The following is a 19477-nucleotide window of genomic DNA, read 5'->3' as shown; positions in this document are numbered from 1 at the left end:
TTATTGTTACTTAATTTTTTTTTTCAGAGGCAGAGGTTTTTCAGAGGTTTTCCCTACAGGAATGCACAAAGTTAAATGCATTTTTAACTTGACAAATTATCATAGGAAGACTCAGCCAGAAAGTTTTTGCTTTTTGTCTCTTACAATCATTGGACTTCCGGATGAAAAAATTTCCCCCCCCAAAAAAAAAATTGGTGATTTTTTTCCACAAAATACCCCTGTGTTGTCTCATATTTTATAGATATATTTCATAGATATCATAGTACTGTTCCCTTATGTTTCTTTTGCCTCCAGGCTCTGTTGCAGACATCAGCCTGCAATATAGTATTTTATTTATATTTTTCTTTCCTTTTTTCTTTTTAATAAGTGATTTTCTGTGGGTACAGGGAAAGTTAAAACTGTAAATCTTTACAGGTATCCATAAGATAGGATAAGATAGAAAATATGAGTACTTCAAACAGACATCAAAAGGCAACAGCTTATCTTTATGATACTTGTGTTCATCTGAAAAAATTAAACTGTAACTTCAGGTACCATATGTTCATTCTGGCCAAAAATTACAGTGTCCTAGAGAGGGGAAATGTCTTCTTATAAAACCCAATTTATGGCTGATAAGAAATTAGAATTTTTTATCAACCTTACTTGTGGTCAGAGCCTGTCATACTGATGCTCTTCTTAGAGAGAGACTGGTTAAATTGCAAGTCACAAATATGTTTAACAAATGAGAATTTTATATTAGGACTAGAAGCACAAAAGTGCCTTTAGGCAGAGGTTTATATATGTTGCTGGCAAGAGAATGCAGATGTCCAAACAAACCTCTAAGGAATGCACTGGGGAGGTGTTTATAATGTTTCTGTGTTTCTGTGTTTAGAATAAGGACAACTGTTGGGACTACAGTTAATGCACCTAATATCAGAAAGCTTTGAATAGAAAAAGGGTCAAAAGGATGCCTAAAAAAGGTTTAAGGGGAATGAGGTGTGGATATCTGCACACAGACAGAGGAAAGACATGAGGAGTGAGGTTCAGACTTGCTTCCGGAAACAGTCCTATTAAGGTACTATTAATCACGGGAAGAAGAGTGAGTTCAAAAATACTGACATAAAACATAACTTAGAGAATAAATACTGAAGAGCTGACAATGAAAGGGAGAGAGAAAATGTTTAAAGAGTAAAAGGTACAAAAAAAAAAAAAGAAAAGGCTTAAAACAAAACTGAAATAGACAAAGGGGTAGATACTGCAGCTAGAGAAGTAATGAGGTGACTGAGCCACAGTTCAGTGAGCAATGCTAGAAGAAAGAAGAGAAGGCTTTCCTCCTAAACAGTTTAGCTAACCAGCAGGACAATTAGAAGCATGGTGGCAAAAATCATGAGGCAGAAGCTGAACCTTTTTTTTTTTCATATTTTCATGAAGAAAGAAGTTTACAGACACTTTCTGCTTATTTCTGTTCATTTATCTCAAGGAATACAGCCACCTAGCCCAAACCCCACATTTTAGACAAAATTATATAATTTACTTAATTTTAATTCACACATGTTGGTTCATCAGAAAGCTCCACTGATTGTATGACTGATGAGTTAAGGAAACTTCCCAGTCTGACCATTCGCAAGACTCCCTGGCACTCACATCCCAAGGCCAGAGACTGCCACTGCTGGCTCAAAGCCCCTTCACAGTGGGTGGCTCCTGTGGCCAACATGTCCCCCCTGGCTCCCCACACACCCATCCACAGTCAGACCAGGTTTCCTTGCCCATTCAGCCCTGGATTTCCCACAGCAGAGTCTCAGATGCCTCGTTCCATAAAGCCATTTATTCACAGCACAGTAACACAGGAACAGCCCTAGCTGGTGCCCCCAAGGTGCATCCCACTCAAGGAAGCCCTGGGGTTTTATACCCTCATTGGCCACTAATGGGAAAGGTTCCCTCCTCCTCACAAGTTTTCAGCTCCTGTCCCCTCTCTTTGTCTCTCCACCTGTTTGGCATCACCCATCTCATCTCCTTTATCCAAAAGGTCTTTGATTCCCAGTTCCTGCTGTCCATTCCCCTGACTGATGTCACCCATCTTGGTGCCCTTTGTTATCCCAAAGGTTGGCAGTTCACAGCCTCTTGCCTCTAGCTCCTACCCAGAGCTCAATCTGGATCTCACTCTGCAGCTTCCCAGCAGAGCTACCTGGACCAGGCATATTTCTCAACAAATGCGTGGCTGCATTTTATACATGAATTAATTACTTATAAGCATTTTATACATTATTAAATTACTTATAAGCATTTGGGACCTGCCTGGTGAATCTATCTCAGCCAGTGTAACAGACCCCACAGTTCTCTCTGTGAACATAGACCTTTCAGTGTGATCATGAAAGTTAGAAGTGAACATTTCCAAGGTAAGGTGAATGGAATTGTTTTAAATGAGAACATGTGCAAAACTTTTCTCAAGTCACAAAATTAATTTTTCAGCAAAACTCAAAACTCTGAAATGTGTGATTATTTTTACAGAAGTGATTATGTTTATACAATTTTCACAGTGAGGAATTAATTTTTCCCGTAGGAGTTTTTTCCCATGTGTGCTTACACTGCATGTTCTAATATCATTTAGAAATGAAAACAGTGAAAAAGCCCACAGTAAATGGTGATCTTGACCCCTTAAAATAAGCAAACTTCAGAAACACTAAAAAAGCTAACATAGAGTTTGATTTACAAATATCTAACTTCCACTGAATGTTCAATTTTATCTACATACCTTTTCATTGCTGGAAAAAAAAAGTGGAACCAGTTTCCAAGGAAGTTGAAATGATCTGAGACTACCAACTTCAAGCTTATTTTTTTAACTAGTTAATAAGTTAATTATTTAGGTGACCTTAGGATTTTTTTTTAAACTTTCGATTTAACTTTTTCAACTTCTTAAACTTTAAATGCTAGACCAGTTGCCAAAGACCTTTCTGGTGAAATAAATTCACTCTTGGGAATAGCTGCGAATGATGTCCTTGGCTTTTCAAAATACTGTAGAGAATTTTGAGGGGGAATTTCAGAGCTATTATATATACAAGCACGATAGGCAAGTTCCCCTTCAACAGAGACAGCTGTTCACTCAAGGTATGAAGGTGTTCACTCAAGGTATGAGTTTCTTGAATTATAGTGGTGAATGGGGAAAGAATAATCACCTCTCTAACTGATATTTAGAGGAGTAGAAAAATAATCAAAATCTCTGCCTTATAAACAGAACTTTCTTGTTCCAGATCTCTACAGAACTTTGCAAATTTAAATTCCATTTCCCCTACCAAGGGCACTAATAAACATCAGTGTCTAATTCCTGTGGTGACACTTTGTATCTAGGATAGTTCCACAGGGCCAGATGATGTGACTGACTTTTCAGAGAGTCACATCTAAAATTAGATGCGATGCCCTACAGAGTCTGAAATTATTGTAAATGGCAGTGCTCAGGCAACCAGATCTTCACCACTTTGTCTAATGAGTTTTCTGAATGGATTATTTTGAGACTTTGTCCAAGGTCTTGTTGAAAACCCAATTTAAACACATCACACAACATTAATTTTTCTGCTACTATCTTGGTGTGTAGAAATAATACAGACAAAACATGGTAACATTTTTCTTTTCTTCAAATGTTTTAGGAGTGGGATGGATATTTTTTGTTTGATTGCTTTGTTGTATTTGTTTGTTGTTGAGATTTTGGGGGGATTTTTTGGGGCTTTTTTATAGGTTCATATTTGATCTTGAGGTTAAAGTATTCTGAACCATTATTAACAAAATCTGAAACCAATCAATTTTCTGTTTTCTATTGTCTTGGAGAAAAGTCTGCAACTCAAAACGCTCAAGAACTGCACTTGAATCTGGAGGTGAAATTCATTGCTGAAGCCCACCTCTGGTTTAGACTGTTTGTCCCTCTCTGTAAGACACAAGCTCCGGGTGAAATATTGGTCATCTGGGATGCTGATTGCTTCATATATCCTAGTCCCTCTGAATGTAATTTGTGGAAATAAATTTTCACAGACTTACCATAAGGATGCCCTGGCTTGGAATCAGTGGCCAGAACTTCTTTTTGGAATGTGAATATGAAAGAGAAAAGGAAGAAATTTACAAACAGAATTGAGACAATGAAACCCTGAACAATAATCTGTCTGATCTTAAAAGGAGAAAAAAAATATGCCAGATAAACTTGTTCATTCTTCTGACTGGAACTACAAAGCTAATAAACAAAGAGAATATACCAGATGTAATAAAGCTTTAATTTGTGAAAATATTTTAGATCCTATTTTACATCAAAATCTTTTCAGAAAAGTCATTTAAGTTGATGTGGATAGAGAAGCCCATACAGTGTCCTCCATAATGTATTATTATGCCACCAGGCAGAAGGACAGGACCTAAAATATGGAGGGGGAATGGAAATAAGTGTCTTCTTGGGATAGCAGGAAAACCCCCTGCTGGCCCCCCTGACATTCCCACATGCCCTTACACAATTAGTATGAGGCTCTGGAACTTGAGAGTTGGGCAAATGGTGTAAATAAAAAAATCTCAGTCATGTATAGGTAATCTTATACAATTCCTCATATATAGTCCTTTCCTTAACTGTTTTTACCTGCTTAGTCAAAGCTGCTTAAAACCAGTACTGCTGTGTGTCCAAAAAAGTATTCTCTATGAAAAGATAAACACAAGTAGGTATGCATATATAAATATACATATAATGGACTTTTCTCGCCTTCTTCGCTTTGACCATCAGGTACTGATATCTAAAAGGAAAATTGGATTTTTTCTGTTTCCCTTTTTTGCTGTTTCCCTTTTTTGCTGATTTCCCTTTTTTATACTGATACAGTTAGTCACATACAACTTACAGCATGATAGTTTGTCATCAATATCACTGACTCATGGTTTCACCTCTTTATGAGTGAAACCCGTCTAAGTTTTGTTTTTTTCCCCCTTCCAGACCTGGCAGATTTGTTATTAGAGAGGAAATTATTTTATGAATCCATTCAAACACTTGATGCAAAAATCTTAAACAAGTGAATATAAATATATTTTTGAGTTTTCTCAACTAACTAATTTAAAGCTTCTAAGAAATTAATATGTTCACAGATGAAGAATGACTGTAACATTTAGGGAAGACACAAATTATTTTGTTCCCTTTTTTATGTCCTAAAATTTATCTGATTATTCTAAACCTTCTGATGCTGATAATTCCTGGCCTTCAAAATTACAAAGTTCTCTCCTATATTAAGAAAAGCAAACCAACAAATCCTGTAGGCATGTGTAGCATTCACCATACATACATCCTGGTATTTTGAGCCCAGTCAGCTCTGCTTATGCCTATAGACACTTTGAAATTGGTGTGCCTTGTCTAGAATCTGGACTTCAAAGTGAAACTGGTGTCATAAAAAACCTCACTGCTTCAGATCAGGTAAAGTTTTAAACTCTGCTCTGAAAGGGAAAAAAAAAGCTTTATTTTTTAACTCACTTTCCTCTTTGAAGTCTGGCTTCAATCCAATTTTAAAGAATCTGTCAGCAAAGTCAGCAAGATTTGCGCTGGAGTCTTGATTTCTGCAGGCGAGTCTGTCCTCAGCTCAGCCCACAGAGATTTACTTGGATGTGGCCCATAAACAGTAGATCACTGCTATTCCTCCTCCTCAGGAGCAAACTCAGGGAGTCTGCTGCGTAGGATGGGGAGAAATAGGAAAGAATAGGACTAAACCTGATTATTTTCTTGTAGAGACTTCTGGCATTCTTTTGGCCTTGCTTCACTCTCCTTCATCCACATTAAAAGGCAGGAGGAAAGGAAAAATAAAAAAGGGAGATATCTTTGAAATCTGAACAAGGGTCTTGTCTTCAAGATACGTTTGTAACAAGCACTTTGTGATAGTTCCTTGCTCCCTGCGTTACCTCCCACTGCTGAGTAATTCCCAGCTCCTGGAGTTCTAGTCTGAGCACATGAGAAATATCACTGAAAGATCTACAGCTAAAGCCTGTGATGTGAGATTGCAAAGCTCTTACTCCTGCGCCTATAAAAAAATTCAATAATACATGATAGCTGCACCAGAAATGATTCAGATTATTTTGGTCTCAGAAAGAAAGCAAAATGAGGCAGGTGGTTTTTTGTGGGTTTTTTTTTTTTTTCTGTTGTTAACAAAGCAAGCTTGAAGCATAAGCTTTAAGAAATAGCAGAACATTTTATTTTACACTGGCCTCGCCCCCATAGTCTGCATATCATTCCTCTTAAGAGCTGAAGTTCAATTGACTTAGTTTTTAATTGTTTTTGATAAACTAGACTTTCTTTGAGGACTGCCTGTGACATGATGGTGGCTGAGGGAAATGAAAGGCTGCAACATGTAAAGGAGGATGCAGAGCAATCAGGCCCATAGGAGAATGGAAGTGTGATGGAGAAAGTGGACTCTAGAAGGGTACCAGATATGTCAACACTGACCTGAACAGTGTAGCAATTCAAAAAGCTTTGGAGCTGGATGAAAACAAAGATTACACCAATTTTTGTAATTTATTTTTCCCATTATCCTTTTCTGAAGGAAAAGAAAATATTTTTTAAAAAGTCTCTAGTACAAGACTTTTGTTCAGCAAGGACTCCACGTAATATCTTTAAAAAAAAACCCAACTTAAATATATGTCTTCTGCTTTATCTACGTGATAGAAAGCTAACTTACCACATATAAGACCTTGTTAAGGTTATGAAGGTAATAAATAACATATGTATATTATATATGTTAAGGTGTAAGGCCATAAAGTATAATAAAACCAGTAGAACTTTGGAGTGAAATTCAAGCAGAACATGGTTCAAATGCTCTTTGCTGTAGAAGTGATGGATTTTAATTTTTTAATGTTTACAATTCACAGCTAGATTAAGGGTAAATAAGCATTATCAAATAAAATTGTTAGATAAGTAGCAAAAAAGTTGTCTGAAGCTTCTTGCAATTTTCAAGGGGCCCCAACAAAATTTAACACAGGCTTTTAATATTCTTTACCTGATATTAGCTAAATATTCAGAGAGAATGACATTTAAAAATATTACTTATGAGACAAGGAATTTAAAAGAAGATGACCAGTAGTCAGGACTCATTAGTTCCAAGAGTCACAGATTTTCCCTTGTTCTTAAATAACCAATCCTATTTGTTTGGACTTTTTTTAGTATTATGATGATAAATTTGGATAATCAGTTTGGAGAAACAAGATGTGGCATCTAATTTAAAAGTTTGGAATTAGTGTCAGTACTTCTCGTTTCTACGAAAAAAGATCCTCATTTAATTGTTGCAGAACACAACATGCATAAATGTTGCTTTTGCTCCTTCTACCACAGGATTCATATATGTTTGCATTTTTGTTTGAAATCTGAATACTTACTTTAATTTAAATTGTAGGGGAAATATGCTATCCCCCAAAATTAAAGAACAGAAGATCTCACATAATTTGCTAATATTTTCTATAATTTAAAAAAAATGTTGAATTTGAGTATATCTATTTTTTTCTTGGCTGGACATAAGTATTACATAAAAATCCAAAATATTTCTGGGATTTGCTGATAAATTTTCTGATTAAGACCTTTTTACAGTTGTAATGCCCAAGCAGCAGTTGAATTCACTGGGTTTTAGAGAGCAAGTAATTTTAGGATTCCTTTTGATTGTTCTGGGATTTTACAGCAAGCCAAAATTTAAGTACATTCAGAATGCCTGTTCTGGATTTATCTTCCACCTAAAGCCATCCTCAGTCCAGATCTAAGAGTCCTCTTGCTCACATTCCATGCAAATGCTATTTAAAGGAGCAACCAAGGATAGCCTGAACCGGATAGAAAACTTGAGCCTCTATCCTTAGATGAATCTTGAAGGTTTGAGCCTGAAGTGTAAACTCCAAGGTTTCTCTTCAGTTCCCTCTGTAATTAATGATAACAAGCTTAAAGGAAGCACCCTGGAGTGCTTCTGTGGAGGGCTCCTGAGCCGTGCTGGTGGTAAAGGTGGTCTCTTAAATTTAAGCCAAATGCAGTGTGTACCTAAGTTACAGGAACACTTTTCCGCCTTTGGAAGTTTAGAGTTTTTTAATACATCAGAATTTTTATGCAGCAATCAACAGACATAAAAATGTTAGCATAGTTTCATAAACAGAGTAAAACTAATAGCAAGTCTTACATCTCTTTAAGTGGTTATGGAGCTTAAGCATTCAGAAAGGTTAAAAAGTAACACTGCTGGTATCCTGTATAAATTTTGAAAAAAAAAAAAAAAAGGGTAATTGTGTAGTAAGTTCTGTCCCAGTGTGCCTCCTTCTGTTCGTACCACAGTGTACCTTTCTGAAGGCTGTTTACCAGGTTCACACGGTGCTGGGTTCCTGACTTAGCTGAGGGTGCATCTACAGTTCAAGTGTACAGTGCTGGGAGGCAAACCAGCTATCCTAAAGTACCTACTGCTTGCTCATCTAATTCTCTTACACTCTTCCTCCTTCACTCTCTCAGGAAAGAGCAGCTCTTCTGAACCTTCCCAGAGGGTGAGTCAGTCTGTCTTAATTAGGCTCCTACATTCATCGTGTTGGTTATGAGCTGAAGCCTTCATCTATCTCATGCAGAAGAGAGAATATGACATTCAGCTAAATGAGATTTTAGGGTTTTTTAAGGGAATGAACTACAGTTAAATTATACAGTAACCTGAAGTTCAAACAATACATTTCAGTGTTTTAGCTCTTACAGTTTCTTGTGATTTTTTTTTGTTGTTTTCCATAGGCCCCTAAGTGTTAATTCAACAAAGTGGTTTTGTATGCAATTGTATAACATAACTGTTCTCATAGTGTACAAAATTATTATTGTGGTAATAAGTGAGTCCAGTGCCTGCCAAAAAAAAAAAAGAGAGGTTGCAATTCTTGAATTCTCTATTCAACATAAAATGCAGAGATTTCGATCTCACAATGGTCCAAAAGGGTAATGATAGCACAAGTTGATTTCTAAAAACGATTAATCCATTCCCGCTTATTTTAGTGGAAGTTGGATACATAAATACCTCTAAAACTTTTGTCTGTTATAACTGTTCATCTTTTACTCACAAGATTGTTCACATAACTAGTTACCAAAAAAAAAAAAAAAGAAAGGGAAGAGTAACAAACAAGAGGATTAAAGTTTTGACCTTCAGTGAGCTTCTAAGTATTTGCTTGTCTCTAAACATGTGAATAATCATGTACTGTTCTTAGGACTCTGGGTGAAGCATAAAATAACATTTATTTAACGCCTTGCTATATGAGAATTTCTTTGCTCCTACATATACAAATAGTTTAGTTCTGAACCCATTTACTAATGCTAAGGTTTATCACTGTAATAAGGTTTTCATAGATATATATTCTTAGTATTTTATGAGAACATTTATCCTTTTGCAATAATGAAAAGCAGTGAGTGAGGAATTCAGTGATAAATGTGAGGGGTGCTTTTCAGAGCAAAAAAAGGGTTTTTTAAGGATTAAGGTTTTGTGATACCTTATAAGTTCATAGAATTTAAAGATATTTTATTTTCCTTGTTAGAATTTAGAAATATAAGACTCTGAAAGGAAAATTACAAGAAACAATCCTTATCCTGTCATGTCCCAGTGGATTGGAATTTTTACTGTCTCTGTTCTCAGTGCGTTACCTCAGGAGGAGGAGAATGCAATAGTCAGAAAATCAGAGTAATAATGCATACATTTTATCTATGGCACTACAGTAAGAATAAATGCACTTTAATAATGTCTATACTTTTAGCTTCACACATTTTTTGACATCATTGGTGGAAGTTTTCATCCTATTCTGAGCTGACAACACTAGCATTTCAGCTCTTGGAAAAAAAGCAAAGCCAAAGAGGGATGATACAGCTGAAGAAAATGATCATTAACATCCACATGATTCCACCTTATCCTTCTTTTACTTAAGTTAACAGTGAGGTGCTTAGTATATCAGTAAACTAGTGATGTATGAGAATTTGCCAGAAAACTCCATAAAAAAAGAAACATCTCTAAGAATTTTTATAACCAACAGTAAAGGGTACCTCAATGTCTGTTTCAAAGCTGATTTGATGAATATAGAAAAGGTCAAACTAAAAATAACTAGACTGAATCAGTTATAAGTGTAGTAACATATGCCTCATTTAATAATGAACTCTAAATTTGCTCTGCAGTTTAAGTAGTATCATGAATGCTAATTCTGACAGTAAAGGGTTATGAACTACCTGTCTGCTCGAGTCTGCCACAAGGTCAGGCAGTTATAGAACTAATGAAAACCCTGATGTACCAAAAGGTGGATGATTGACACGAATGTGCTAGCTGAAGAAAGTGCTGAGGAACTCTGGTGCATTCAAAATGACAGTGGCCTGAAACACAATTTACAGCACTCCATTTGTTTAGCCCAAGTGTAGCATTAAGCCCAGGTGCTTATTGCCTACATAACCATGGCAGAATTCAGGGCGTATTCTATTAAACTTTTACACTTCAATCACCAGAGGAATTTTTCTGGTATGGTTTGTGATGGTCAACCTAAGCCCATTATTCGCTGAATGTGTGATTATGAGTAGAAATCCTTTTCCATTTATAATTCAGAGCATTCCAAAAAGATGAAAAGGAATTATTGTTAAATCTTTGTAACTGAAAGAAGGCATGAAACTGTAAAATTGTCAGCTAATAATTTTACAATTGATTATTTAAAATTGTTTCAAAAGCCAGTATTCTATATACTAGAAAACCCTTTGTTCCTTTTTCCTCCTGGCTGTGCACTTCTCTTCCAGATCATTGCATGCCATAGGATTAATTTTCATCCATTTATTTCCTTTTTAACCAAATCTACAATTCTATGATTATTTTTAGTTAATTCCCATATTTCTGTAAGTAATGAGCTGGTTTCAGAACATGGAAATACTGGACAACAAAGCATATAATGGGTATCAGAATAGAAAGTGTCAGAAAATAATTAAAAAGCAAAAGATTATTCAGAAATCTTGAGAATATCTAATAGGTAAAACAAACACCTTTCTCACTGGAGTGCTTTTCTGAGAGGATTCATTCAGCCATGTAGGAAGTTGGCCACACAGAAAATTTTTAAAGGATGAATCTCAGCTATAAAATTGAGATGATAAACTGGAATATAAAGATTTCATTATTTAGAGCTATTCTGAACTGACTAACTTTCAGATGTGCAGCAGCTCAGAAAAAAAATTTATTCAGTTCACTTAGGATTCTGATTTTAAGAGATGTTAACAGCTGTAATAGATAATTTGAAACAATTTTTTTTCTCTATTTTCATCTAGTATCTCCATGTTTTGTCTCCTATCCCTCCTTACATCATCTTTTTCCAGATTTCTCAAATAATTTCTGCAAAACTTACTCTAAATAAACACATACTTTCTTTTGATCTGTAAAGTTCATGTTCACAAAGAAGACCTTTCTGGACCTCCAGAAATCATCTTCAGTTACTGCATATAGAATAATGTATCTAGTTTTGAATCTCCCAATTCATCAAGTGATCAACATGAAAAAGAAGTAACTCACCAAATTAGGTCTCTAGAACACAGGATGTACCTGGAGAGGCTGAGGGAATTGAGCTTGCCTAGGCTCAGAAAGAAGGTCTATGGAGGGATGCGATGGCAGTCTTTCTCCTTTACCTAATGGGGTTTAAAAAGAACATGGAAGCAGGTTCTCAGAGTGTCACAGAGAAATTACATAAGGCAATGGCCACCATTTACAGCAATAGAAATTCCAGAGACAGGCACTATCATTGCAAAAGAAACATTAAATCAATAACAAGTAGCTTGGCCAAAGGCTGGACAAAAGCTGAAGTAACCTGATATAATTTCTCAGCTAATACTTGAGCAGGAGGTCAGACTAAATAAACTCCATGAGTCCCTGGTAGCCCAATTAATTCTAAGAATCTTAATTCTAATTGTGATGGAATTATTAGTCTATAATGCTGGATAAACCATCTGTATGACCTTTTTAATGGGCTAAAGATATAACTGAAAATTAAGAAATGAAAATAAAAGAAGTAATAGAAAAAATAAGTTTAAGAAAGCAATTAAAACATTCTTTGCATTTTGTCTCTGTGTAGCCTGTGAGCTACAATGCATGTAATGCATACATTCTCCTGTGGTTTTCAAATATAAATCTGTTGTTGCTGTATGTCACTATAGTAAATCTATTATAGCAACAGGTTTTCACCATTAAATAGAAAAAGGAAAATGGATTTTCACACAAAGGTTAGACACCAGGACTTTGGTGGTCATACAAACTCACAAGAACTGAAACAGAAAAATAACACCCATTACTATTTCAGCACGTGCAAGAATCAAAAATGTACAAAGCTGCTGAATAGAGCAATTTTCACAGTGATTCAAGGCAAAGTCATTTAGCACAGATGTTTCTGTAATTGTGATAGACTCAGAAAATTCAGTGTTCAGTGGTCCTTGAACACACATTTCCCAGCTATATGGTGTATCTTGAGTAATTAATATAGTAAAATGGAAGAAGCCTAGTCAGGGTAAAGTATATCTCCCTGAAAGTTATGGGGAGCAGGGAAGAGGATGACAAGGCTTTATCTGGTGTATTTTTACTCTTATATTGTTGGTTCTACTATTGGCTTTATTCTGTGGTTTGGGATTTTGTTTTTGCTTGATTGATTTTTAGAATAGGGATTTTATTTTGCTTGATTGATTTTTAGAATAGGGATTATTTAGCACATGGTGCTTCATTCCAGTCTAAGTGAATCAAAACAGCTGTGATCAACCATGTTGGAATTCTGTTTCATTCCATCACTCAGCAATGTGAAGAACACAGATCTGCTCAAAAAAATAGGCATTGCTCACCAGTCATGTAGATATTTGCAGCAACCTGAATAGCAGAGCTGGCTTTCCATTAAAGTCTGAGAGTTTGTCTAATTTTCCTTTGATATCACAAATACTGGATTATGACAGAATGAGGAATGTATGGAATATTCTTAGAAGAAGAGGAGGAAAAGAAGAGAGACTGTAGGAGATCACCTAAAACCTGCAATCCAGAAAAACATAATACAGGGCTTTGGACAGGACTTTAACCATCCTGGTCCAGGGGAAGGTGTTACTGCCCATGGCAGGGGAGGATGCAGGTAGGTGATCTTTAAGGTCTCTTCCAACCAAAACCATTCTATGATTCTATGATCTATTCTACGGGGATGAATTATATCAAGTTGCAAGATATGACATAAAGACAATATGGGTTAACCCTTCATATCAACTGGGATTATGAGACTAAATATTCAGTTTAGAACAAATAGACTGAAACAGAAGCCAGTGGAGGAATCAGCTATTGTTGCACTATGCTAGTGGTTGTAACCAAGTGAAACAAAAAAGAATACAAGGCATTATGTGACCAAGTACTAGAAGAGGAAAGGTTATGCACAGAATCTCTACATTAATTCAATTCATGATCCCCTTTCACCACTATGTACATACATTCTTGTTCTGTCTATACCTCCAAGTAAAGTAGCAGGCTCCCATACTAGAAGTAGCGCTGGTCTCACTCTCTGCAGAACTAGGAATTGCAATGTGCCATCATATCCAGCTTCTTAAAAAATCAAGTTGTCTTACTTTTTACATTTCTTTACTTGCCAAACAGTATTTTTCTGAGGATGTGTCACAGTCTTCAGTCATATACATAGCTGCTACTGAAAAGGACTACACAAAAGAGAGCTCCTAAAGCTTCCTATTCTTTTCCTTTTTAGCTGTTAACAATAAAACTGAGAACAGTGATGTTGGAAGTGGAAAATCACAGATCATTTATCTTTCCCTTTCCCGATCTGAACTTTCCATGCGACTAAGAAGAGCAGAATCCTCATTCATGATCCAGAGAAAGCCTTCCCTAAATATATCTATTGATAAAGGTATATGAAAGGGGGCTGTTCCTTCTTCATCACATACACTGAGGCTTGTCATGAGGTCAGAGACACACTCTTGTGCTGTCTCAGGGAACATTTACTCCATAATCACTCACATGAAGTAGAACTACTCCAGCAATAGAAATGGAGACTGACCTACTGCAAACGTCCCAGAGACTGATCTTCAAACCTCTGCAGCGGGAAGTATAGATGTTACACATGAAGATGCTCAAGCCCCCTAGTACAGATAAAAGGTACAGACCTCACTCTTCCATAGCCTGTTGTGAGATGAGGCATGTACAAGTATCACAATCTAAAACAGAGTTCAAAGTTCTGAACCCTGCTCAGGTACTCCCAGTAGTGCAGACTGTTCCTGTATATCTAATTAATCTTTAAACATGTATGGCACATGGAAAAGGCTGCGAAAAAAAGTGAAGAGTTTCTCTTCATTCATACTCATGTCATTCCCAGGTAGTACTTTAAGGTTTTTGTGCAAAATAAACTTTGTGACGTTTGATTCCCTGGAGCCAAAAACAAAATTTAGGGACACGGTGACTCATATTCTGTGTGAATGTTCACATTCAGCTGTAAAGTAGCGAGGAACTACTGGATAAAGGAAAGTAACTTTTTTTAAAGTTACTTTAGAAGTAGTGACTACAATCCCGTCTTGAAAGAGAAAGATTAGTCACTTCCTTTGTGAAAAAGTTCATGGTTGAAAAGTTATTCAGACATAAAATATATCAATTTCTCCAGTACTATCATAACCCACTGAAGCAAATAGAATATCCATTGGGTAGTCTTTTCTGCAGCACTTGGCCCTCCTGAAGTGTAAAGGATTTTTGCACAGAAATCTCCATTGAAAGACCCTACTTTCCAAACTCAGGGCAATTTCAGGGCTAGACAGTGTGTCAGATGCTTTGCTCTGCATAACAGAGCATCTGTTATTACCCTGCAGTCTTTTCAGTGGTTATCCAAACTCACCCTTTGATGGTTTGCAGGGTAAAATGGCGTGGGATAAAGGACAGTGTTTTACAGCTCACTATAATGTCACAGTAGAATAATCCCATTGATTTGGATGTGATTTGGATGAAGTTTCACGAGTACATGGCTGTTGTAGCTGAAAGGATAGTCGGACCAGTAGTATCAGGGGTTGAATGCTGGAGCTGAGCTCTGTTTGAGCTGCCTGATGGGTGGAGTGACCTGACTACCTGCATATAATAGCAAGAGAGGTGGGAGAGGTCAGTCTCACTTCCAGCATGATACATGTTATGTCAAAATGGTTTGCGACAGCTCCCACTGGCTCAAGAATGACTCCTGCTGACTGAGAGATACTTATGACAGCTCCTACTGACCCAGCCAGTGGGAAAGACATCTTTAACTGAACTGGGATAGATGGTACTGACAAAATACAAGAGGTCCAGGTCAGATATCAAATCTTTGTCAGTACATTGCAGTCACAAAATAAAGTCACATAGTCTGCTCCTCTTCCAAGTAGTTAATCCAAACTGGAGTATCATAGCTTGCTTAATATGCTTAATAATGTATTGGGTAAAGTTCCTCAGTGATTAATCTTTCTGCTTTCTCTCTTGCTCAGCTTTCATTGATTATAAATCTCATTACTCATTATATTTATATATTTGTATCATTATATTTATATATGAATATATATTTTCTATTTTACATAGTTATTTATATAAATGCATACAATTATATACATTTTTATAAATGTGTTACTGAAAAAAGCCCAGAAAAAATATTGGTATAGGAAAATACTCAACCATGAGTATTAAGATAAACATGTGTACAGCCAAATTTGAATTACATAATCAAGGTGCTACATGAATGTATTTTAAAAGAATGCCATAGTTCTGTTCTGCCTTAAAGAAAGTTTGGTGTCTACCCCATCATTCTTTGCAAAAAACTTTGAACATAGAGTAACAGCCATATCATAGAGAAAAAAGTTCAAGCTGTTCAAACTGGTTGCCACTGAGACAGAGAGCTGAAAGTGAATGATGTGTTGAAAAACAAAGCTGCAGGATGAGATCAATGGTTCTGCCTTTTAATTTTGCCTCCTCACCTTCCCTTCTTGCAAGCTTTAAAAATATGCTGCTCACAATGCTGACCAGTAATAATCACCATATTTATAATTGAACTCATCTCCTTTTCATCTGTTGGCATATGGCTTTCAAGATGTTCCATCCTTTTTTGTCAAGAATGTATAACTTCAGGGTCAATCAAGCACAATAATTTGTGTTTTACATCAGCAGAGTTCATTTATTTATGGAAACAATACCTAGTGAGTTATGGTGAATCATATAATAAGGATCTCTCCTGACTTATGCAAATTCTCACATAATTTTGATCCAAATAAGATACAAAAGAGGCTTAAACTATAAAGTGAAGTTTCCTGTTGGTGACATATACTTGATCTTTGTGTGCCTTTATCAGTCATTTCTTACAGCACTCTCTGTTAATAATTTGCATTTGTCCCTGAAAATTTTCCCTTTGAGAAGTTTATAGTTGAACAGACATTAGTATTGAAAAGTTTAAATCACTTTTCTGATGGAATGCCTTGCAAGAATAGCTTATTGAAGTAAAATATTAACTATTTGCTCAGTCCTAGTTGTTATATATAATTGATTATACAAATACAAATTAAATCTGCTAGGATTGCTGAACCATAAAATAGCCAACACAGACACCTGCTTACAGCAAGAACTGAACAAACTTTTTAAACCCAAAAATATTTTAACACCCTTACATTTATGCTTTATCTTGAGTGCATAACTACCTATGCAGCAAATTGTCTGGTCTCATATTTTCACCCAAATGAGGACCTGGAATCAAATTCATGAATAAGAGACCAACTGGATCAGTCTTACCTGCATTGATCTTATGAATCATATGAAATGCCCTACCACTCTCTGCTTCTTTCCATTCAGTGAAAATGAAGCACAAAGCATCTAGTGAAGAGAGAACCCTCTCTGATACCAAGTTTTTGTCTCCACAAAAACCTGACCAGTTTTCTGCCTCTGGGCTGAACCTGTCTGGTAGCTAAGCCCCCACTCAGTCACTGACTCTGCTCACCAGGATGCAGCAGAGACTTGGAAGGGAAGATGTGAGACAAAACCAAACCAAACTAAAACATTTGTTGAGAAAATGATACTTTTATAAAAGTAGCTGGCTCAAAAGCAGTCACTCATTACCACCTACCAACTATGAGCAATAACTACCTTGGAAAAAATCCTGTCTGCTTTATTGCTGAGGCCAGTGTTTATGTTATGGGATATCCCTTGGGTCAGTTATCATTAGCTGTCCTGGCTGTGCTGTATCTCCTCCAAGCCTCTTTCTAAGAACAAGACTGCTCTTTGGGGCAGCAGAGTAAGAAATGGAGAACAATTTAAAGCTGCAAGAGCTTAAATACTGATGAGCTTCACCCCTGTTTTGGTCACAAAGCCAAACCACAGAACTATAAAATCTACTAATTAGCAAATCAACTCCATAACAGCTGGACTCAGTAAAAAATTATATCTACAAAGAAATTCCTCAGATTTCATTTGGCCCTAGGTCTCATGGATCGTGTCTATATAAAAGAGTAAAAGCAGAGTTCCACTCTATTTCAGCTGAAGCAGTACAGAAGCTGATAAATTTGGCATGTTTTATTTGCCAGTGGCACCTGTATAACACCGTAAAACTCTCAGGTGCAGGTGCTCAGACATCAGCAGGCAAGGGCTGCTGAGGTGGCATCTCTAAGGAGAGGTTGGGGCTGGTTCCCCATCTGCCCAGCTGGTTCCAGCCATCTCCAGCAGACACACCACAGGACACAGCAGAGCCCCTCAGCAGAGATGGCGGCACTTCTAAAACACTTAGAAGTGTTTTCCCTTCTGAGGGTAGACACCTTCCCTTCCTTTAGAAGGGAAAACACTTCCAAGAAAGGGCAAAACACTGCATGACAGTGGAGTGAGGGAAAAAGTATGAGAGAGAGTCCTGTGGACATGAAGCTGAGAGAAGAAAGGGGGAGGAGTTGCTCCAGCAGCTAGAGCAGAGATTCCCTTCAGCCTGCAAAGAGGACTAAGGTAAAGTAGATATTCCTATGCAGCCCATGGAGGACCCTATGCTAAAACAGGTAAACATGCTTTGAAGGAAGCTGAATTCCATGAAGAACACACTGGAACAGAGGAAAAGTGTGGAGGAGATAGAAATTATAGAAAAGAGCTGCTATGGGTTGACCCCAAATTTCACATTCTTCATCCCTCTGTGCCACCTGAGAAGCAGGGTCATGTGAAAGGAGCAAATTTGAGCCTGGGAAAAAGTGAAGAGGGGTGGTTTAGTTCACCTAGATCTATTTTAATTGTCAATAAGTTAAATTTCCTTTTTCCCATGTTGAGTCTGTTTTGCCTGTGATCATAACTGGTGAATTATTTCCCTATATCTATGAGATTTTTCATTGCATTTTCTCCCCCCATCATGCGGGAGAAGGAGTGTGAGACAGCTGTTGGGCGGTACAAGTAAAACATTCATGTCCATCCTCTTTATTCAAACTTTAAATCATTTCCCACAGGAAGATCCTTGTGCTAGGGGTGAACCTACTTCCTTTCTGAAATATTCAGCATTACTCAGGATCACAGTATCCTACATGTCAGGTAAGGTTATCTGGGAAACACACACAATGAAAAGTGTATGTTATCGCTGAGATGCTTTTTGCCCAATGAAAGTAGAAATTGTGGTTATACAATATGGCTGCACCAGCAGCAGACCTACATTTCAACGCAACAGAACATAAGAAGAAAAACAACATTGCAAGCTTTTAATCAATCTTCTTCCTGGACAAATAAATACTAAAAAAATAGTCTGGATCACAAGGGATGCCTAACCCAGTAAAACCTAATATTTGGAAAACAAACCCAAAAAAGATTATGTTTGTGTTCGAGATCCTGTTTCATGTAAGAAAGTTAACATGTCTTTATAACAATATGTTCAAAATCCTGACTTGGGAGTTATCCTTTTGGCTCAGCCTGAAGCACATAAACCTACTCTCATATGCAGGCTTCAACACAAAAAATGTGAATGAAAGATAAGCTTAGACTCAACTGAAGGTTAGGGCCAATACTTATAATATAGGGGAGAAATTGCTATTGGTTTTCCTTTTGCCATTTAATCCAAATCCTCTCAAATTTGGTTAGGTCACATAATTTTGAAAAACAAAACATAACCCACTCATATGATGAAAATATGCCTTTTCAGACCCTAACTAGATGCACTGTAGAATACCTTGTACAGACGTATTTTTGTTCCTTGTGTCAACACTGCCTGGCATTACTTCGTGATTACACTTTCAAGACACAGAGGCAATTATAAGACTTTCTCTGAAGATTTTAATCTCTTAAAAGAATATGAAAAGATAAAAATGTCTCTAATGTTTAAGACCAGTGTCTATCTAACCCAGCCTCCTGTCTCTGAAGTAGTCAGTAAGAGATGCCAAAGAAAATAATTTAAACACAAGCAACTAAAAGCAAGACAAAACAGAAATCCACAGTGCTGAAGTGGAATAAACTCTGTCTTTGTTATGTCCTTTCAGCTTCTGGCAATATATCCTTTAAAGATTTCCCGAGCTAGAGAATCACTTCATCATGTT

The sequence above is a fragment of the Motacilla alba genome, chromosome 1 (genome assembly GCF_015832195.1).
Source record: "Motacilla alba alba isolate MOTALB_02 chromosome 1, Motacilla_alba_V1.0_pri, whole genome shotgun sequence".
Lineage (NCBI taxonomy): Eukaryota > Metazoa > Chordata > Aves > Passeriformes > Motacillidae > Motacilla > Motacilla alba.
The sequence above is the reverse complement of the archived record's forward strand: the minus strand, read 5'-3'. Positions refer to the sequence as shown.